At 34.5% G+C, this 24,212-nt stretch overlaps 1 protein-coding gene and 1 pseudogene across 2 annotated transcripts in view; both read left to right on the top strand.

Annotated features, from left to right (window-relative positions):
- The window catches only part of PLPP4 (phospholipid phosphatase 4), a 214,206-nt gene that overhangs the window by 136,683 nt on the left and 53,311 nt on the right, over positions 1-24,212 (top strand). The gene's annotated exons all lie outside the window — the stretch shown is intronic.
- LOC130453760 (dual specificity protein phosphatase CDC14C-like) lies at positions 20,632-22,090 on the top strand (annotated as a pseudogene).

Genomic DNA, 24,212 nt, shown 5'->3' with positions numbered 1-24,212 from the left:
TGTTCTAAATCTCTTATAATCAGAGAGATGCAAATCAAAACATCTCTGAGGTATCACCTCACACCTAGCAGATTGGCTAACATGATAACAAAGGAAAGTAATAAATGTTGGAGGGGATGTAGCAAAGTAGGGACATTAATTCATTGCTGGTAGAGTTGTGATCTGATCCAACCATTCTGGAGGGCAATTTGGAACTATGCTCAAAGGGCGATAAAAGAATGTCTACCCTTTGATCCAGCCATAACACTGCTGGGTTTGTATCCCAAAGAGATATTGGGGGAAAAGACTTGTACAAGAATATTCATAGCTGTGCTCTTTGTGGTGGCCAAAAATTGGAAATGAGGGGATGCCCATCAATTGGGGAATGGCTGAACAAATTGTGGTATATGTTGGTGATGGAATACTATTGTGCAAAAAGGAATAATAAAGTGGAGGAATTCCATGGAGACTGGAACGACCTCCAGGAAGTGATGGAGAGCGAGAGGAGTAGAACCAGGAGAACATTGTACACAGAGACTAATACACTGTGGTATAATCAAATGTAATGGACTTCTCCATTAGTGGTGGTGTAATGTCCCTGAACAATCTGCAGGGATCTAGGAGAAAAAACACCATTCATAAGCAGAGGACAAACTGTGGGAGTAGAAACACTGAGGAAATGCAACTGCCTGAATACAGTGGTTGAGGGGACATGACAGAGGAGAGACTCTAAACGAACACTCTAATGCAAATACTAACAACGTGACAATGGGTTTGAATCAAGAACACATGTGATACCGTTGGCTATGGGGGTGGGGGGGAGGAAAAGAAAATGATCTTTGTCTTTAGTGAATAATGCTTGGAAATGATCAAATAAAATATTATAAAATTAAAAAATGATAGTAAGTAGCCTCAAGGCAAGGACTTAAAAACTATCCCTTTTTTGGATAACCTTTCATATTAAAAAAGAATAAGTTCTATCTTTTTAAAAAAAAAACAAGCTAAAGACATCTTCAAATCTCTCAGCCATGCCTCTCTCAACTTGTACTTGCCAGATTCTATGGAACCACATCTTATGGGAACCATACAAACATATTACCCTATGAAGACTTTGGGGGATTCTGGTTTTGTCATTCCATTGTGTACCTATCAGATGGGTATCACCCCAAAAATGTGGAAGCTTTCCAAACCAAGATAGTGATCTAGAAGTCAAGGTGTGGTGGAAGACACACACATACACACATATATGACAATACCCTGGAAAATGCCAGAATCCCAAGGAATTTTTTTCTTTGTTGTTAAGATCTCTTCTTTTTCTGTTGTTGAAATGCAAGAGAATTAAACCTGTTGTTTCTTCTTTTAAAAAAAATATATAAATATACTCAACTAAAACTTTTTTTTTGTAAAAAATTAAATATGTACCCAACTAAAACTGTTTTTCTTTCTTGTAAAATCCAGGTCATCACTGATATCTGCTTTTGTCATTTATTTCTTGAATCTAAGGACATCATTTTAACTGTTTCCATTAAATTCTGCTTGTTTTAATCCTTATTCTGTCACAAAATGTATTATGTATGTCTTCAGCCTCTTGTAATTCATAGACTTGATAAACTGGTCTAATATTTCTTTATCCAAACTGATGATAAAAATGTTGAGCAGAACTGGGTCATAGACAAAATTCTAAACCAAATAAACAGAAATTTCCCTTTAGATTGATATCAATCAATAAATCAACACTCTGATCCATGTCTTTCACTTTTTCTTACTTCATTTAATTTTATTATCAGTCAGCCAAGCTCATATTTCTTCACCTTGTCCATAAGGATATAATGAGAAGTTTTAACAAATATTTATAGAAATTTATAAATATACACATAGATACAGGCTAATCTATGAAGAAAGAATTAAAAACTCAGAGTATCCTGCAGGAAGAGAAAAAACTGTTCAGTCATTTCTTAGTCATGTCTGCCTCTTTGTGACATCATTTGGCATTTTCTTTGCAAAGATACTGGAGCAATTTGCTATTTTCTTCTCCACTTCATTTTACAGTTAAAAAACCGAGGCCAACAGGGTTAAGAGACTTGTCCAGGAACACACATCTATAAATGTCTGAGGACATATTTGAATTGAAGAAGATGAGTCCTCCTGACTCAAGGCTTGATGCTCCATTTTCCTATGTAGCTCCCCATTGTTCAGAGGATCATGAGGGAAACAAAATAGCCTATTTCTTTGATATATTTCTGATATATTGATATATCAGTGGTACTGGTCCAACAGAAAGGGAAGTGAATTAATTTGATGTATTTTATTTACTCTTAGTGAACCCTTGCTAACTCTTGGTAATCACTACTTTCTGTTTTATGTGCTCATAAGCAATACTTTTAAAAAAGATGTTTTTTTTTTTCTAGAGATATGTCAGGAATCAATGCCAAGTTTACTAGTCTGCATTCTCCATGATCTACTTTATTGCTCATTTAAGAAATCACAACTACATTTGCTCATTTTCCATTTTTGTCTTTATAATTTAAAAGATGACAATGGTTTTTATTCAGATTTTCAAGTTATTTCAATATTTGAAGATCAAACTGGATATATTTCAGTTTTTAAGTAACTAAGAAAGTCAACATTTCTTCATTCATCTTAGATATGATGGCTTTTTCCATGTCTTAAATTTATTTCAGTATTTTAAGATTAATCAGAATACCTTTAAGTATTTAAGTAGGTTGAGATAGTTATTATTTCTTCATTTAATTCGGACTTCATTCCCACTTAACCAGACTTGTTTTCCTATTTCTCCTTTGGAAATAATTTTCCTTGATGAAGAAGGTAGGAACAAAATAGAATTTGAATTGTTCTTCCTTTCCTACTCTATTCTATGGCTAAATATTTGTTTCTTGATGCAATTGTGAATTTCTTCTCTCTTCTAGTCTGTGCTCAGTTCTTACACAATCATACTGAAACTTGACCGTGCCCCACTTTCCATACTCCTCAAAAGAATGGTCTGTATTTACTGCAACTTCTTCCTCCTCACTCAAATACTTCTCAATCCCTTGCAAGTTGTCTTTGGGCTCTACTACTGGCTTGAAAGTGCTTCCTCCATGGATAGTAAATTAACTACTAAATCTGATAGCCTTTTCTTTGACTTTATCTTTGGCCTCTCAGTGGTATTTAAAACAATCGATCACCTCTAACTGGATACTCTTTTCTTCTTTGATGTATCTTAAGTGTTCTCTCCTGGCATTTTTTTTTTGTTTCACAACTATCTTCCTCTTCTTTTTGATTCATCAATAACTCCTTGGTCCCTTGAAATGACTCAGTCCTTGGGATCCTGTTCTTCTCTCTCTGCATTCTCTATTTTCCACCTCTGTGCCTTTTTACAGGTTAATCTGCATGCCTGGAATATATTCCCTTTTCTGACTCTACCTCTTAGAATCCATCCTTATCATTCTTCAAGGCCTTCTTTTGGTTTTGGAAATTTTCACTTCTCTTCTTCGTTGTTACCTCACTAGCTACTCAAATTCCATCCACATTCATAATGAAGAGATATCCCAACTTGTAGCCAAAAAGATCTGACTTCAAATCCTATCTCAGACAACTTACTAGCTGTGTGTTCTTTATCAAATCTCATTGGTTTCTCCTCTGTAAGTAAGAATAATAATAACACATATCTCACAAAATTGTTGTGAGGATCAGATGAAATAATATATGTAAAGCACTTTGCAAACCTTAAAGTTATATATAATTCCTGGCTATCATTGTTTAGGTTGTTCAGTTTCCACCTCTCTCTAGGCTAGAAGAATATAGTCTCTGTGAAGGAAGGGACCATTTCTTTTTATCCTCCATGCACAATTCACTGCTTGGCTTTTAACTGGCAGCTTAATAAATGCTCAACCCTACACTTTCCTGGGTAGAGAGCTTGCTACTGCTTCCTGGCTAAAAATTTCTATTCACACTAGGCTAGGATAAAAGTTCTAGTCTACAAATTAAAAACAAAACAAAAATAGGAATGCAGACTTTTATACTACCACATACCGTGCCCAAACCAGCTAATCACAAATAACATTTAGTAATAGATTCATGAAATTAACAACCAGAGAAGAAAAAGTCAATCACAATATTGGAACTCAAGAGAAAGATTGGCTCAAGGAAAAAAATATCAGTGAAGCTTGACATACATTTCAGACTTAGATCTGTAACCAGCAGCCTGCACAATTTCATTTATTCTGTGCTTATTCCCATAACACAGCTCTTGAGTGGCCTCTAATTTCTTTCTCTCTGAATCAGTGTTTTCAGAATTCTCAGTGGCTACAGTATTGCAATCTGAGAAATCAATCCAGTGCCTCAGAAGAACATCATGTCTTATTCTACACTTAAGTTCTAAAATGCCTCTTGCAATAAAGCATTAGTCTGAGTTGGACGCACTTGAATAATGAGGTGATATGTTTGTAGATTGCTTTGTTGGTTTCTCCTAAGGAGCATTACTTCAGGGCTTTGGTTAATACAGTCACTGTCACTATAAAAATGCAATTAATATGATCCCTAATTATAATGCTTAGCATTTTCTATTCTCCAAGTGCTTTGTGTTTATTAATTTGTCATTCTAGCCAACATGGCTTGTAGCTACGCACTAGTCTCATCCCTGGTTTATAGTTAAGGAATCTGTAACACCAAAAGAAAAAGTGATACACTCTCAAGAATACAAATACTCTCATGCTTGGTTCTCATTCTGTGCTCAGTGTTGTGCCAAATAACTTTAAAAATCTTTATTTTTTTATACTTATAATTAATTTAGAGGGTAAGAGCCTACAGGGAGAATAATATTGAACCTATGTGTCTGCGTCATAGACCTTCCCATTTCTGCACTATTGAATATCTTTATATATGAATTTTGTTAAGTGGTAAAATTTGTGAAGGAATTGTTGTTCAGTTTAAGTCAGGTATGACTCTTTATGACTGCCTTTAGGTTGTTTTGTTTTGTTTTATTTTGTTTTTGACAAAGATACTGGAATGGTTTGCTGTTCCCTTCTCTAACTTATTTCACAGATGTGGAAACTGAAGAAAAAAGGATAAAATGATTTGCTCAGGATCTCACAGCTAGTAAGTGGACAGATTTGACCTCATAAAGCTGAGTCTCCATGATTTCAGCCCATCACTCTATACACAGCTTCCCCTAACTATCCCAGAAAGAGAATTAGTATAGGAGAAAACAAAAACAAAGAAACAAACAAAAAACAATGGCTTTCCTAATTCTATTTCTATCAAAAGTAGCTTTTCAACAAAATACTCTACCTGAGACTCAGTGTCTTCATTTTTCAAATAAGAGATTTAGAGTAGATCATCACTTTACTCTCACTCAAAGCACTGATATTCTCTAATTTTATCCTAAACTTTCATTTACCTTCTTCCATTTCATCTTCATATCAGTTTTATGAAGTAGGGCAAATATTTTCAATCTTTTATTTAATCTTCTCTTTGTATTATTTTAAAATTAATTTTATTTGTTTTTTATCATCTTCATAATATATTAAAAGCCCTAAATAGTAACAAAATAATAAAATGTAAAGAGGGGAAAAGCAATTCATAAAACCTAATTAACATATCAGTCTATTGTAATCATATATAAAGTATTTCTTATTCTATAGTTGCCCATCTGGTAAAGAAGGGAGGGAACCACATCAATTCTTTAAGGTCAACTAGGTCATTATAATGGCTTTTTATCCAGTTTAGATATTGTTGTTATTCAATCCATTTACATGGTTGTGTTTTATTTACACATAATGTTTTCCTAGTATTGCTTATTTTCCCTCACATAAGTTGATGTAAGTTTTCACATGCATTTCTTAATGCACAGAGATAGTCCATCATTTTCATGTATCACAATTTGTTTAACTATTCACCAAATAATGGACACCTATTTTTACTTTTGGTTCTTTGCAACTGCAAAAATCATGCAGTTATGAATATTTTGGTGTGTATTGAATCTTTCCTTCTATTGTGACCTCCTAAAGGCAATTGCCTAAGAATGGAATTTCTGAATCAGAGTATGGACATTTGAGTTACTTTTTTAATATAATTTCAAATTGTTTTCTAAAATGGTTTGACCAATTCACAGCTTCAACAATAACATATAAATTATGTCTGACTTTCAGCAACCCTCTCATGATGATTATTCCAGTCTTTTGTTATCTTTGTCAATTTGCTGGGTGTGAGATTAAAAACCTCAGATTTTATTTGTTTTTCTCTTCTTATTGGTCTGTCATATTATTGTTACTTGTTTGCGATCCTTTTTATACCTATTTATTCATATTATTTGATCACTTATTCATTGGAGAATGTTTTTGCTGTTTTATTATGTGTTAGATTCATATATATATCTTGGGTTTTTATTAATTTCAGAAATATTTGTTGAAAAATTTGCATAATCTGTGGCTTCTCTTTTTATACTAATTAAAATGTTTTTAAAATTAATTTTAAATTTTACAAAATAAAAATTATGTATTTTATTTAGAAGGATGAACTCTCTCTCCTATTGTTTAGTTAAGTATATCCTTAACTTAATAGGTAACATGTCTGCTTTTCTTCTGATGATTTTTATAGTGTGGCTCTCAGTATTCAGAATGAATTTCCATTTTGAAGCTATTGTGTCATATTGTGGTGCAAGTTGTTCTGAATTTAATCTCTGCCGATCTGCTAGTCTTGTCATTTCACACAAAATAAGACCTATATCAACTTAAGTGATTTGCCCAAGGTTACTGAACTGAGTGACATGATTAAGAATCCCAGACTATTTTTTTCTCCTAAACCAATGCTTTTTTCAGTAATAGTACCATTTAGCCAAATTTGTAAAGAAAGTTGCTTAGAACATTGAGCCTCTTAGCCATTTAGTCTCTAAGAACAATAATATTTTTGCTTTTCATTATATTTTTCCAAATTGCATGTAGATAAGTTTTTTCATCATTTTCTGACATTTTTCAATCTTTGTTCTACCCCTCCTTCCTTCACCTCCCCAAGGTAGTAGGCAATGTGATATAAGTTATACATGTGTTATCATGCAATGCATATTTCCACGTTTGCCGTGTTCTAAAAGGAAACACATTACTTATATCAGAAAAAAACTCATGAAGAAAATGAAGTGGGAAATGGTATGATTCAATCTGAATTCAGACTCCATCAATTCCTTCTATGACACTGAGTGTCATAATTCCCTTGGAGTTATCTTGGCTTCTTGCATTGCTAATAATAGTAAAGCCATTAAACCAAAATTAATCATCATGCATTCTTTCTTACTGTGTACAACATCCTCTTGATTCTACTCACTTTGCTTTTTATCACTTCATATAAATCTATTATTTCTTATGGAGCAATAGTTATAATTATTATAATCACCTAACACAATACATCTTTTTCACTCATTCTCTAACTGATTCACATCTATTTAATTTGTAATTCTTTGACACCACAGAAGGAACTGCTCTAAAAATTTGTGTAGAAGTATCCTCAATCCCTGTGGGACACATAGAAGTAGTATTGCTGGGTCAAAGGGTATGCACCATTTTATGGTCCTTTGTGCATGGTTGCAGATTGGTCTCACAATTTCCACTTACTCTGTATTAGTGTCCCAATTTTCCCAAATCTCCTCCAATGTTTACTCTTTTCCTTGTTTGTTATAATAGCCAGTCTGATGAAAGTTTGAGCTATTACCTTAGAATTATTTTAATTTGTACTTCTCTACTTGATAGTGACTTGGAGCATTTTTCATATAACTAAAGATGATTCTGATTCCTTCATCTGAGAAATGCCTGCTCATATCCTTCGATGATTTATCATTTGGGGAATTTATTCTTATAAATTTTTCTCAGTCCTCTATATTTTAGAACTGAAGCCCTTATCAGAGACACTTGCTATAATTTTTCCTTCATTTGTTCTTTTCCTTCTAATCTTGTTGCATTGGTTTTGCTTATTCAAATGCTTTTAAATTTAATGTAGTCAGTTATTTTACATCTTGTAATGTTCTCTCTTGTTTGGTTGTAAATTCTTCCCTTATTCATAGTTTGTTTATGGTATCCCCCTTTAAATCATGTATTCATTTTGACTTTTTCTTGATAGGTGGTGTGAGATGTTAGTCTATGCCATATTTTGCTATAGTGTTTTCTAATTTTCCCAGCAACTTTTTCCAAAAAGTATGTTTTAAAAACTTGGATCTTTGCTTTTTTTTTTTCAAACACCAGGTTAGAATAGTCATTTACTACTCTCTGTTGTGTGCCTAATCTATTAGCTTGATCCACTACTTGACAATCATATTTTTTAATAGGAACATTTTGATCTCACCCCCCCCCATTTCAAAGGATTTATGAGAGAAATTGACTCAACTTTTGGTTTCAAATTTCATTTGGGAGTACCTGATGGATCTGTGGCAAAGATAAAAATTCTCCATGACTTAGCTAATAACAACTACAGCATCACCTGAGGCACAATCCCACTAAATGACTTTGCCCAGGATCATTCAGTCAATCAATATATTTTTATTGCCAACTCTGTGTCAGACACTGGGCTATCATTTTATCATGCAATATAACACATATGAATATATTTATATATATATATATATATATACATTTTGTCTTCCATGATTAAAGGTATATGTACATATGCATGTATGTGTCACCATAAATATAAAATGTAGTGTGTGTATATACATGTATAAATATTGGATAATTTTATGGAATATTTTTTGTCCAGATGGGGGGAATCAGACAAGACTTCATGAAAATCGTGACATGAACCAAATTTTAAAAGGAAACTAAATAATCCAAGAAATGTTTGCAAGGAGTTATTCGAGGATTGAACAGAGTATATGTTCTCCAGGTAAAGAGAACAACCAACATGAAGGCATGGAGATAGCAGCTAGTAAATATCAGAAATGAATCTTCTTGATTCTCAGTCCAGTATTCTCATCTATCATGCCTCTCATTTCCTGTGAATTTTCTGACAAAATTGATCACTCAATATGGAGACCAATATGTGTCTGAATCATGTTGAGCTTGTACTTTAATGAAACTAGAAACATCAAAATGTGAACTCATAAGTCTTAATTTTTTAAAAGATTCCATCAGTAGAATTAACATGTGATTAATTTTATTTTTAAATAGTCTATTGGGAACCAGCTTGGTGGTTCAGTAGATTTAGAGTCAGGCATAAAAATGGGAGCTTCTGAGTTCCAGTGCTTACTCAGAATAGTTGTGTGACCTTGGACAAGTCACAACCCCCCATTGCCTAGCCCTTACTACTCTTATGTCTTGGAACCAACACACAATATTTATTCCAAGGTAGAAGATAAATCTTATTTTAAAAACATATGAAAAGTGTAATAAAGAGGAGCAGGTAGATGGTTCAGTAGATAGAGTGCCAAGACTAGAGGTCTTGGGTTCAAATCTAGCCTCAGACACTTTCTAGCTGTGAGATCCTGGGCAAGTCACTTAACCCCAACAATTGCCCCAATTGCCTAGCCCTTACCACTTTTCAGTCTTGGAACCAATACACAGTATTTATTCCAAGAGAAAATAATGGCGTGTGTGTGTGTGTGTGTGTGTGTGTGTGTGTGTGTGTTTGTGTATAATTACTCTCCTGCCTTGGAATTGATGGCAAAAGATGGAAAGTAAGGGTAATTAAGGCACATAAATGTTTTTTGTAAATGACACATGTTGTCATTTATTTAGTCTTTTCAATACCAGACATGAAAACAGCCCATTCTCAGGAATAGAGGGTATCCTCAACTTAAAACCACCTTCTTGAAATAAATGGTAGTTTAATGGGTCAAAGGGAACTATAGACCCAGGAATCCTTCAAGTTCCAAATCAGCCACTAGCTGTGACCTAGAGCAAGACACCGTATCTCATTGAGCTTACATTTTTTTCCCCAGCAAAATGACAGTCTCATACACTTGGGTTATCTCGAAGCTCCCCTTCAATTCAAACATTTATTCCTTTCTAATCTTTTTTACAAATGTCTTCCCTAATAGAATCTATGTTCCTTTAGAATCTAGACTATTTCCCACTGACTATCCCAGTTTCTGACATGTAATTGGTACTTAATGGATGTTTATGGATTGATTGAATGAATCTAATATACATTTTCTTTCCTCCATTTGGAGATCTCAACCAACATAGGAAGGCAAGTCCTTGGGATTGTCAAACATTTAGACCATTTCCCCAAAAAGAGAATAATTGCTCCTCAGACCTAGTGTCATTGTGACTGCCTGCTGGTTGGTTGTGTCATGCACATTCTTATCCCAAATATCTCATCCAATTTATGTTCTGCAAAGAACTTTTTTGATGGGAACAATGAAATTGTTGTTTGTTCAGTTGTTTCAATTGTCTCCGACTCTTTATGTGGCCTCATTTGGGATTTTCTTGGCTAAGATATGTTGTGCCATTTCTTTCTCCAATTCATTTACAAATGAAGAACTGAGCCAGACAGGGTTAAGTGACTTGCCCAAGGTCATACAACTAAATGTCTGAGGCCAAATTTGAACTTGGGTCTTCCTGATTTCAGGCCCAGCATGCCTTTTTTCACTGTACCATCCAGCTGCTCCACATAATGAAATGACCATTCTTTAAAAAAAAAATACACTTAACTAAATTCAGTTGGTGGCCCCTTTATTTCCCTAAGGAATGCCATCATGCAGGCAGATTTCTGTTTTCCAACATCATTTTATGTCCATATTTCATTATGACACTCGAACTAGGAAGCCTGCTAAATGTTTCTAAGAATTCAAACCATCCACATATTAGAATTCTGCTGTGCAAAATCACATTGACACCTTCATGACTGTTTGGTACTCTCCACTGGGAAAATTGCATACAGTAGCTCAAATAATAGTTTCCTTGCAAATAGCTCGGGGAGGTGTAGGCATTGCAGAATTTTGTGATATTTTATCCTTAATCTTCTTCCTGACTTTTTTTTATCCTGGGAATATAGCTTCTGACATTTTTCTATCTAGTATCTGCCTGTCTCTGGGAGAATTTGGTTCTCAATGTTTAAAAAAGGAAATATCCTTGCCTACTTGAAAATTAATTTTTACTTTGATATGATAATATTTGGTTATATTCTAAGAGATCCCACATTTTTTGCCTAAGACAACCAGACTGATTTAATCCCTGTGGCATATTTCTCTTAGAAATGCAGCTTGTAGTGAATGGGTATATATTTTTATAGCTACATGTGTATTCTTTGATACCTAACGTTATACATAAAAACAACATAATATTGTGAAAATGGCCCTGGAACAGAAGTTAAGTAACCCAGATACTAGTTTTGAATCAGTCAGTTAATCGGTTATCACACAGTTATTAAACTCATGCTCCATCCAGGAACTGTGCTGATCATTGGAAGTACAAAGATGAAAATGAAACAATGTATCACAAATAAAAGCCATAGAAACAAAATTCCAAACATGAAAAAATTAATTTATTGATTATGCTTGCTCAGAGGGGCTTAAGTTCAATTCTGAGATATAACATATGCTAATATTGAAATATATGAAATATAAACAAGGCAATAAGGGGGGAACATCAGTATTGGGGGATGAGAAAAGATTTTGAAAATAAAGTGAAGGATGGAGTTGAGTTTTAAAACTGGATAAAAGACCGAAGTAAGAAGTAAAAATATTATAGGCACAGGAGATAGCCAGTACAAAGCTACAGAGAGAGAAGATGGATTGCTGGGCATCAGAACAATAATAAGAGGGGACTTCTGGGCTAAGATGTCCATAGAGTAGAAGGAATTTCACTACTCTTCCTGCTACCACTCACAACAAAGTGTCTCAAAAGGACAAAAATCAAAATCAGATGAAGAAGGGGCTATTCCAAGAGGCACAGCCTTGAGGGTAGGCAGGATTTGGGCATTTTGATGCTATAAGAGGGTAAAAGTACACCTACCAAAGAGCTAGCTGATCACCTCTCTCCCATACCAACTACCACAACAGAGTCAGAGAGAGGGCTGGGGCAATCTCTACATTCTCAGGGGTGGCTGAGAGCATCATAATCTTACCTCTGAGGGCAGCTCAGAGCCTTGGAAGCTAGACTTGGGACCCAAGGCTGAGGAGCGCAAAGCATGGAACTCAGAGAACTGAGAGTGGACATGGATTCAGGGCAGACCCACGCTGACCAAGCAGACATAGGCTGGCCCTGGCAGATGCAATGGAGACTGGAAAAATAGCCTCAGGGCAAGACTCTTTGAAACCCGCTATACCAAGAACTCCCTGCCAGCCTCACTCAGACTTCTGGCTGAGAAGCGTAGATAATTCAGAGAAAAAAATGAGCCCCGCTATGACTGTGGATTCAAAGGAATGGCAATCCACAAGTACCAAAAGGAATCAAAAGCCCTTGACACTGAAAAACGTCTTTAGTGAAAAGGAGCAGACTACAGAGGTGATAGCAGAAAGTGACAAACAAGCACACACATTCAAACTTTTAAAAAAATAGAAATTGGTCACAAGTTCTCAAGGAACTCAAAATGGAGTTTAAGAACCAAATAAGAAAGATAGAAGAAAATGGGCATAAAAGTGGGAAATAGAAATGCAAGTAATTAAAAAAGAAAATAACAGTTTAAAAGACAGAATTTCCCATTTGGAAAAATAAACACAGAAATCACAGGATGTAATGAGCAAATTGGAGACCAGAATTGACCTGCTGGAAGCCATGAAAAGCAGGATGCACCAAAACAAAAAGGAAAAAGTAGAAGCTAATGATCACACAAGAAAACAAGAATAAATAATGCAAAATCAAAGGAATGAAAAAATAGAAGGAAACATGAAATATCTCATTGAAAAGATAACTGAGGGGGCAGCTTGGTAGCTTAGTGGATTGAGAGCCAGGCCTAGAGATGGGTGGTCCTAGGTTTAAATCTGGCCTCAGACACTTCCTGGCTGTGTGACCCTGGGAAAGTCACTTAACCCCCATTGCCTATTAAAAAAAAAGATAACTGACCTGGGGAACAGGTCCAGGAGAGACAATTTGAGAATCATTGGTCTACCTGAAAACCTAGAAAAAAAATAAAAGCTTTAACATTATATTACAAGAATTTATCCAAGAAATCTGTCCTGATATTTTTGAAAAAGAGGGCAAAAAAGAAAAAGACATTGAAAAAATCCTCCCGACATTAAATCCTCAAAAGACAATTGCCAGGAATTTAATTGCCAAATGCAAGAGCTTCCAAACCAAGGAGAAAATATTGCAGGAAGCTGGAAAGAGACATTTCAGATATCAAGGAGCCCCAGTCAGGATTACACACGATCTGGCAACCTCCACAATAAATGATTGCAAGGCTTGGAATATGATATTCAGAAAGGCAAGAGAATTGGGTTTACAACCAAAGATCACCTCTCCATCAAAACTGACTATATACTTCCATGGGAAAGTATGTGTATTTAACAAAATAGAATATTTCCAAGTATTCCTAAAGAAAAGACAAGACCTAATTGGAAAATTTGATCCCCAAATACAAAATTCAAGAGTAACATGAAAAGGTAAAGAAGAAAGATGAAAAAAGAATTTTAAGGACTTCAGTAAAGTGAAATTATTTATATTCCTATGAGGAAAAATGATATTTATAACTCTCAAAAATTGTTTTCACAATCATAGTAGATAGAATAATTATTCATAGATAGAGATTGGAGTACTAAGTGGTTTAAGATGATATGTAAAAAATGGGGGGAGGGGAATAGATGATGACACCAAGAGAAACTTAAAGGAAGAAGAAAAATAGGATAAATTATACCACATAGAGAGGCACATGGAAGGGGGAAGGGAAGAATACTATTATAAGGAGAGGAAGAGAGTTCTAATATGTAATAATTAAACCTTACTCTCAGTGAAATAAGTTCTGAGAGAGAAGAGCATCTGGACCTGTTGGGGTATAGAATTCTATTTTATCCCACAGGGAAGTTGAGAGGGAGAAAAAAAAACAAGGGGAAGAGCAGGGTGGGGACTACCAAAGTGGAGGGAAAGAGACAGGGAGGGAATTCAATAGACCTTAAAAAAAATAAGAGTGGGAATGAGAAGGAAGGGCTGGGAAGAGAAGTAAAATAAGAGTGGAGATTAGGGGGATTGATTAAAAGCAAAACATTGGTGTAGAAGGAAATAGTGAAAGAAGAAAGGGCAGGATTAAAAGAGGAAATCAAAATTATGGGGAATACACCAGTGGTAATCAAAACTCTGAATGTGAAACTAAAATCCTACCATATGTTGTCTACAAGAAACACAAATGAAGCAGGTAGACAACAAAGGGTAAAGGCAAGAGGCTGGAGCAAAATTTATTGGGCATCAATTGAGAAAAAAAGGCAGGCATTACAATCAGGATATCTGACAAAGCCAAAGTAAAAATAGATCTGATTAACAGAGATAGAGAAGGTAATTACATCCTGATAAAAGGGAGTATAGATAATGAGGAAATAATAGTATACAACATGTATGCACCAAATGGTATAACATCCAGATTTTTAAAGGAGAAACTATTAGAGCTTAAGGAGGAAATAGATAGTAAAACTATACTAGTAGGAGACATCAACTTTCCTCTATCAGATCTAGTTAAATCAAACCAAAAATTAAATAGGAAAGAGGTAAGATATGTGAATGAAATCTTAGAAAAATTGAGTTAATAGATATATAGAGAAAAATAAATAGGGACAAAAAGGAATACACCTTCTTTTCAGTAGCACATGGCGCATTCACAAAGATTGACCATGTACTAGGGCATAAAAACATTGCAAACAAATGGAAAAAAAGCATAAATAATAAATGCAAACTTTTTAGAATTCAATGAAAATAATAATTAGTAAGGGTACATGAAGAGGCAAATAAAAATTAATTGGAAATTAAATAATGATTTTCCAAAATTGGTTAAAGAAAAAAATTATAGAAACAATTAATAATTTCATTGAAGAGAATGACAATGAGGAGACATCATGTCAAAATCAAAGGGACACAGCCAAAGCAGTAGTCAGGGGAAAATTTATATCCCTGAGTGTGTGTGTGTGTGTGTATATATATATATCAGCAAATCAAAGAGTAAAGTTTAATGAGTTGGGCATGCAAATTAAAAAAAAAACTAGAAAGAGAACAAATTAAAATCCCCAGATAAAAACTAAATTGGAAATCCTAAAAATTAAAGGAGAAATTTACAAAATTGAAAGTAAAAGAACTTTTGAATTAATAAATAAGACTAGAAGCTGGTACTTTGTAAAAACAAAATATACAAAGTACTGGTCAATCTAATTAAAAAAGGAAAGAAGAAAACCAAATTAACAGTATCAAATATGAAAAGTGTTACCTCACCTCTAACAAAAAATAACTTAAGGTAATTATTAAGAACTATTTTGCCCCACTATATGGCAACAAATACAGCAATCTAGATAATATGGATGAATATTTACAAAAATATAAACTGCCTTTATTAACAGAAGATGCAATAGAATACTTAAATAATCCTATGTCAGAAATAGAAATCAAACAAACCATCAAAAAACTCAGTAAGAAAATTCCCCATGACCAGATAGATTCACTAGTGAATTCTATCAAACATTAAATAACAACTAATCCCAATATTATACACACTATTTGACATAAATAAGCAAAGAAGGAGTTCTTCGAAATTCCTTTTATGACACAAATACAGTACTGATTCCAAAGCCAGGCCAACCAAAAACACAGAAAGAAAACTACAGACCAATCTATTTAATAAACATAGATGCAAAAATCTGAATCAGAATACTAGCAAAAAGTCCAGCAAATGACCATGAGGATTCACTATGATCAGGTAGGATTTATACCAGGAATGCAAGGATGGTTTAATATTATGAAAACCATCCACAAAATTGACCATATAAATAACCAAACCAATAAAAACCACATGAATATCTAAATAGATACAGAAAAAAGCCTTTGACAAAATACAACACTCATTAATATTGATAACATTAAAAAGGTTAGGAGTAGAAGGGCCTTTCCTAAAAATAATTAACAGTATATATTTAAAATCATCAGCAAGCATCAGCTTCAATGGAGATAAATTAGAAGCCTTCCCAATAAGATCATAAGTGAAGTAAGGATGCCCATTATCACTCTATTATTTAACATTGTACTAGAAACACTAGCAGTAGCAATTTGAGAAAAAAAGAAATTGAAGGTATTAAAATATGTAATGAGGAGACTAAACTATCATTCTTTGCAGATGATATGATTATCTACTTGAAGAATCCTAGAAAATCAACTAAAAAACTAATGGAAATAATCAACAATTTATCAAAGTTGCAGGATACAAAATAAACCCACATAAATCATCAGCATTTCTATATATTTCCAACACAACTTAGCAGGAAGAGTTAGAAAGAGAAATTCCATTTAAATCACCCTAAACAATATAAAATATTTAGGAAACTATTTGTTAAGATAAAAACATTAATGATATGAAAATAACTACAAAACAGTTTCTACACAATTAAAACTATATCTAAATAATTGGAAAAACATTAATTGCTCATAGGTAGGATGAAGTAACATAATAAAAATGACAATCCTACTGAAATCAATTTACTTTTTCAGTGCTATACCTATCAAACTACCAAGAAATATTTTTATTAAATTAGAAAAATTATAACCAAGTTTATTTGGAAGAACAAAAGATCAAGAATATCAAGGGAAGTAATGAAAAAAATGTGAAGAATGGGGGGCCTAGCAGTACCAATTCTTAAGCTATACTATAAAGCAGTGGTCATCAAAACAATATGGTTTTGACAAGGGACAGAAGGGAGGATCAATGTAATAGTCTTGGAGTAAATGCCTTCAGTAAGACAGTATACAATAAACCCAAAGCTTTTGGGACAAGAACCCACTGTTTGACAAAAACTACTGGGAAAATTGAAAAACAGTCTGGGAGAGATTAGGTCTAGATCAACATCTCACACCCTATACCAAGATAAATTCAGAATGAGTAAACAACTTAAATATAAAGAAGGAAAATATAAGGAAATTAGATGAACATAGAATAGTATACCTGTCAGACCTATGGGAAAGAAAAGAAGTTAAGATCAAGCTAGAAATAGAGAATATCATAAAATGTAAATTGAATACTTTTGATTACATTAAATTAAAAATATTTTGTACAAACAAAACCAATGTATTCAAAATTAGAAGGGAACCAACAAATCGGGGACAATCTTTATAACAAAAACCTCTGACAGAGGTCTAATTTCTCAGATATATAAGGAACTAAATCAATTGTACAAAAGATGAAGCCATTCCCAAATTGATAAATGGGCAAGGGACATGAATAGGCAGTTTTCAGATAAAGAAATAACTATCAATAAGCACATGAAAAAGTGTTCTAAATATGTCTTAGAGAAATGCAAATCAAAACAACTCTGAGGTACCACCTCATACCTAGGAGATTGACCAATATGACAGCAAAGGAAAGTAATAAACGTTGGAGAGGATGTGGCAAAATTGAGACACTAATGCATTGCTGGTGGAGTTGTGAATTGATCCAACCATTCTGGAAGGCAATTTGGAACTCTGCCCAAAGGGCGATAAAAGACTGTCTGCCCTTTGATCCAGCCATAGCACTGCTGGGTTTGTACCCCAAAGAGATAATAAGGAAAAAGACTTGTACAAAAATATCCATAGCTGTGATCTTTGTGGTGGTAAAAAATTGGAAAATGAGGGGTTGTCCTTGGATTAGGGAATGACTGAACAAATTGTGGTATCTGTTGGTGATGGGATACTATTGTGCTCAAAGGAATAATGAACTGGAGGAATTCCATGTGAGCTGGAAAGACCTTCAGGAAGTGATGAAGAGTGAAAGGAGCAGAACATTGTACACAGACTGATACACTGTGGCATAATCGAACATAATGGACTTCTCTACTAGCAGCAATGCAATGATCCAGGACAGTTTTGAGGCACCTATGAGAAAGAACGCTATCCACATCCAGGGAAAGAAATGTGGGAGTAGAAACACAGAAGATAAACAATTCCTTGATTACATAGTTCAATGGGGATATGATTGGGAATATAGACTCTAAATAATCACTCTAATGGAAATATTCATGACATGGAAATAGGTCTTGATCAATGATACATGTAACACTCAGATAAATTGCTCGTTGGCTACTGGAAGGGGGAGGGAGGAGGGAAATGAAAGAATACAAATCATGTAGTCATGGAAAAATATTCTAAATTAATTAATTAATTGATTGATTAAAAAAAACAATAATAAGAAACAGATTCCATGAGAATTGCCAATTAATTATCCCTCTTATAGATGAATCATTTCTCCATTCTAAATTCATTTTCTCATCTATAAATTGATAGAATTATACTAGATGATCACCAAAGCTCCATCTAATGATTTGTACTCTATAACCTGGGCTGATTAAGAGGTTTCTGTGTATTTCCTATTGTATCAGGACTTATTCTTTCTATAGAACCATAGAGTTACCTTGCTTGAAAATCTGATATCTTTGTGATAGATTTTAAGTTTTCTATCTAGCATCAGAAAATAGTCCTCTCCTACTTAAGGAGTACATTATTTGGCTTGCTAAAATGATTCAAGAATTTTATCTTCTCCCTTTTACAGCCAATTTCTGTTTGTTTTGTTTAGTCTATACCTTGTCTTTTCCTCTAACTTTCCATCTCTTATCTTAGCCAATATTCCTCCTCCCACTTCATTTTCTAAAGCCTATCCTTCATCAATAATTAGTCAGATTCTCCCCTCTTCTGCTCCTGTTGCTATGATATTGTCACGAAGGCCAGAATAATTATCACGAAGGCCAGAATTATCATTGACATATTACTTTAGTGAAGGATTCCTATCCCCTGCTCTTGGTGAACCATTCCATCTTCCATCCAGGAGCCTTCAGAAGTTCTGTGCAGAGGTTGGTTCTACCACTGTCAATCATATCATGAGATTTCAACTCCTTTTCATTTTTCTTTCATTCTTATTTTGATCCTGGATTTTGGAGTCTTCTTTATTAGATTGGCCCTAGCTAAAACTTTTGAACACTACCAGTTTTATATTAGAATTTTATATATCCTTTAAAGTTCTCCTCAAATTTCAATTTGTCAGAATCCATTCAGAAGTCCATTACACTGGTTATGTTATACGTCTATGGCGCCTTGACAAGTTCAAGTTCTTTTCCATCTGTTTGGCACTTACCATATCCTTAATGCTTTATGAGTTTTATTTTCAAACTTTCATTCTCTCTCACTGAATAAAGGAAATATTAGATCAACTGATGAATAAGTGGATGGGTGAATCTTGATATTGAGATTATAAAGTCATTGTGAAACAGATTCCTTTGTCCCCCTTCCCCCCATTATGTTAATGCATTAGAAGATGCTCAGTATTAGTTATCAGATTTCATATTTCCCTGCACAGCCAATACTTGTGACTCATTCATTGTATCTTGAGATTATCTCTAGAGTGATCATTCAATAAAAATTTATGAAATGTCTATCATGTACCTACTTTGTAGTAGGAGTTTAAGAGAAATGAAGAAAGCCCTGACTTTGGGATCAGAATGCCAGTGATAAAGTTGCAGCTCTATTCCTCACTTACATAGGTGGCTTTGAGCAAATTACTCAATCTCTCTTGACTTTAATTTTCTATTTATAAAATAAAAAGGATGGAGTAGAGCATCTATAAGCCTATTCACTCTAGATGCATTGCATAAGACACCATATCTTTTCTCAAGGAGCTCCTAAAGGAGATAGACTATGTGTGTAAATAATGACAATACAAGGTAATATATGGGAAATGCCATAAAAGAAATATGAAAAATGTGCTGAAAATCACAAGGAGGGAAAAGATGACTTCCAGCTGGAGATGCCAGGAAATGCTTTTTGGAGAAAGTGGCCACTAGGTGTCATTGTGTATATGGCAACTCTAGATCCATTACTTGGAATTCTCAAGCTTCCATCAAGGCTCAACTCATGTCCCCTCCTACATGAGTGGTTCCTAATTCCCTAGTTGTTAGTGCCCCTATCAGGGTGCATGTTGTTTCTGTTCCACCTCCCAGAAGAAAAGGAGCTCTTTGAGGGTAGAGGTTATTTCAGAACACCTAGTGGCTAGCAGAGTTCTTGGAAACTGGTCTTTTAGAATATTGAGAGCTAATTTTTTATTGCATGAATGAATGGATAAAAGATACTGCACACTAAACAATGTGAAGAATACAAGAATGCATAATACCTAATATCTTTCTTCCAAGGGCTTACTCTGATTTCATTTTAGTTAAGACTACATACCACCATTAAAATGACTTCTTTAATCTCAAATATCTTTCATATGAATCTTATTCAGTATTTATTTTGTTTTCAATTGAACTCTGTAAAGAATTGATTACCTTAAAAAAAAAGCCAAGCTCCTCCTCCTCCTCTCCTAGCTGCAGAGGCTTCTTCCCCCCACCCCCTCGTGCTCCACCACCACTGCCAGAAGCCCCCACCATTACCGAAGCCATTATCTATGCCACCACCACCACCTAGCATCATCGCTTCCCATTCCCCATCTTTTTTTTTTCTCCCACTGCTTTTTCTCCTCCTTGGGAATGCTTCAGTGCTGGGCTGGTGATGGCTATGGCCTCACGGGCAGGAGCTAAGGGCAATGGTGGTGGGTCCCTGGACTCAATGCTCTTGGCTCCCTGAAGCTGAAGAAGGAGAGGCGATCATCGAGCTGGTTCATGGTGTCCAACACCAAGAGCTCATTGAACTTATTGGGAGCCAGTAAGTGCAGGAACTCGACTTCACAGGACCTGGTGGAGCTGGAACTAGAGTCGGGGGATGTTTATTTGGACATCACTGGTTTTCACAATATTCTGCTGGCTCCAGCTCCCTTTGTGGTGCCCCAGGATGTATTCTTCCATGATGTTACAACTACCACAAGGAAGTCCTACTGTAAAGTGAAGTGAACCCAAAAAAGGCTCAGATCACCTGTGTTTTGCCATTCTTTACCAGAAACCAAAGAGTGCTGCAAACATACACTATTTCTCCATAGATGATGAATTTGAATATGAGAACTTCTTCGCAGATTTTGGACCACTCAATCTGGCAATGGTTTACAAATATTGTTGTAAGATAAATAAGAAATTGAAGTCCCTTACATTGATGAGGAAGAAAATAATTCATTTTATGGGTGCTGATCAAAGAAAACAAGCAAATGCAGCTTTCCTTATGGGGTGTTTCATAATAATATATTTGGAGAAAACTGAAGATACCTACAAGATGCTGTTGGTTGGAAACATATCCTATGTTCCTTTCAGGGATGCTTTAAAAGGCACAATGTTACAACCATTATTAGACTCAACAAAAAGGCATATGATGCTAGGAGATTTACAGATGCTGATTTTGACCATCAGGAACTTTTTTTTTGCTGATGGCAGCATACCTAGTGAAGCCATAGTCAAAGAATTTCTGAGTATCTGTGAAAATATTGAAGGTGGTGTAGCAGTTCATTGAAAAGCTGGTCTTGGAAGAGCAGGCACCCTTATAGCCTGATATATCATAAAGCGTTATAGGATGACAGTTCCTAAAACCATTGCCTGGATCAGAATCTGTAGACCTGGCTCTGTGATTGGACCTCAGCAACATTTTTTGGTGTCAAAGTAGGCAAGCCTTTGGACAGAAGGAGACTATTATTGCAAGAAGTTAAGGGACCAGGAAAATGGAAGACGTGCAGCTGCAATCACAAAAATCCTAACAGGGGTTGATAACATTTCAATATGTGAAATCCAGTCTGAAGAAACTAAAGATTCTGAATCATGCAGTGATGATGATGATAATGATGATGAAATAAACAGAATGGCTCAAGGTGATAAGCTACTTGCCCTGAAAAGTAGAAGATGGACAAAACCAGCAACTTCTATCCCTCTAACATGTATCCTAGCTGTGCTGACCTCTGCACTATGTAGTATTGTCATCTGGTGGATTGTTTGTGACTGCTTTCTTCCCATCCTGCTATTGTGTCTAGATGGTTTAAGAACCTAGTAACCATCAGAACCCTTTTACAGATAGCCACTCTTAGCCACTCCATTCCAAGGACTAGAACAGTCTTACGTTAAAGGAAAAAATGTGGCCAGAACTGAAGGAATCCTCTAGGAAAAGGAAAACAACAGAACCTAACACAGTTTCTTTGAAAGACCAAACAAAAAGCAAAAAAAAAATTTTTTTTAGTTGCTTCTAACTAAAACACTTGGTCATTGAAGAAAATCTGCATGAGTTTAATTAGTTGAATTTATTCATACTGAGGTCAGGAATTTGATAAAGAACTCAAAATCTCTATGTGAAGAAATGTTTGAAGTTTGTCAAACAAAAATAATCTATTGTAAATTTAGTTTCAGGTGTAAATATGAAGCCTTCTGTTATTAAGAAGACTCAAGATTCTGTTTGGTGCATGTGTATAAATTGTGATGGCAATCATTTTTAGTTCTTGGCCTTCAAAGGAATGGAGAATCTGAGGCAAGCTTCTGTATATTTATTTTGTTTGTCCTTACTATGTTGTATTAAGATGTAAAAGGAAACTGCTTTATGGTAAGAGTGCTTTTTTGATTTGTTGTAATTTGATTATTTCATGTTAATTAGCCAAGTACACCAAATTGCTTGCTTTCCACCAAAAAGTATTTTACTTACTGGTAACTTTATGTAAACACTGTTAAGTGTTTTGGTACAAAGTGGATCTTTCAGAAAATATTTGAAAACTAGTGAAAGAAAATAAACATTACTTTAGAAAACCGAGAGAGACAAACAGACAGACAGACAGACAGAGACAGAGACAGAGACAGACAGACAGAGAGAGAGAGAGAGAGAGAGAGAGAGAGAGAGAGAGAGAGAGAGAGAGAGAGAGCTGGTTTCAAATAGTACAAATGCTGCATAATTTTATTTCTCATCCTTAAAACCATTTAATAAGTCAATAGCATCCTATGACTTGTCACTGTTTTGTTGCCCAGTAACATGAGCAGAAAGCCTTTCTTTAAAAAAAAAAAACTACTGACTTCTTTCCCTTAAAAAACAAAAATTCCAAGGAATTTTAATTTTTTTCTTAAGGTGCCATTTTAATTGAATTCTGCTGTTGCTTTTTTCCCCATATCTTATCTGATCTCCTCCTTCGATTCAAACTATAATTATTTGCATCTATGGATTTCAGTTATTAAATATGAGGTCTCACTTATTGCCTTTATTTAGGGTACACAAAAATGTAACTCTTCTATATTGCCTTGTTCAATCCAACGAAGCAGAGTAGATTCTGTCAATATTAGATAATAATTACAGAAATTTAATTTAAAACTTAAGATGTATCTTATTACCTATAAATAAAGGGGGCCTAATGACATTAAAGAATATTTTGAATATCTTGAGTTCACATATTTCTTTTTTCATATACATATGAATGAGTGAATTAATGATTGTTACTTTACTAGACCAGTTTCAGGCAATCCAGTTTGAAAAGTTGGACCATTGAAATCTTAACAGAAAATGGATACTTTTATAATATAATACAAATACCTTAAATAAATGTCAGCCATGTTTATTTTTATACCTAATTTGTTTTTAAGAGCTGTTGTTAAAAGGAAAAAAAAGAGACCCTACCTGTGCTGAAGAATGATTGTAATTAAAAGCCTGTAAATGCAAAAAAATAATAATAATAAACAACTTTAAAAAAATAAAAGAATAAAAAACCCAAACCTTTATCTTCTTTCTAAGAATCATGATTATTGATCAATTATTGATTCTAAGGCAGAAGAATGGAAAAGGCTAGGCAAATGGTATTAAGGGACTTGCCCAGAGTCACATAGCTAGGAAATGTCTCAGGTCAGATTTGAACCTCAGACCTCCCATCTCTCAATCCCCTGAGCCACTTAGCTGCCTCCAATATCTTCCTTTAAAGGTCAGCTCAAATACTACCTCTATGAAGCCTTTACTTATTTATGCCCCCTAAAATTGGACCTGTATTATGAAATTATATATAGACCTATAATATAGATCTCTATTATATCCATAATATGGAGATCTATAGCTATATCTAAGATTCATATTTATCTTCTATTTATCTCTGTATATGTGTATATATGCATGTACATATGCATGTATTATATGTGTGTTTATGCATACACATACAAATATGAATTCTTATTCTCTCTGTAATAGAACATAAGTTCTGTCAAGGATTGAGATTACTTCAAATCTTTTTTT

The sequence above is a fragment of the Monodelphis domestica genome, chromosome 1, assembly GCF_027887165.1.
Source record: "Monodelphis domestica isolate mMonDom1 chromosome 1, mMonDom1.pri, whole genome shotgun sequence".
Lineage (NCBI taxonomy): Eukaryota > Metazoa > Chordata > Mammalia > Didelphimorphia > Didelphidae > Monodelphis > Monodelphis domestica.
The sequence above is the reverse complement of the archived record's forward strand: the minus strand, read 5'-3'. Positions and strand labels throughout refer to the sequence as shown.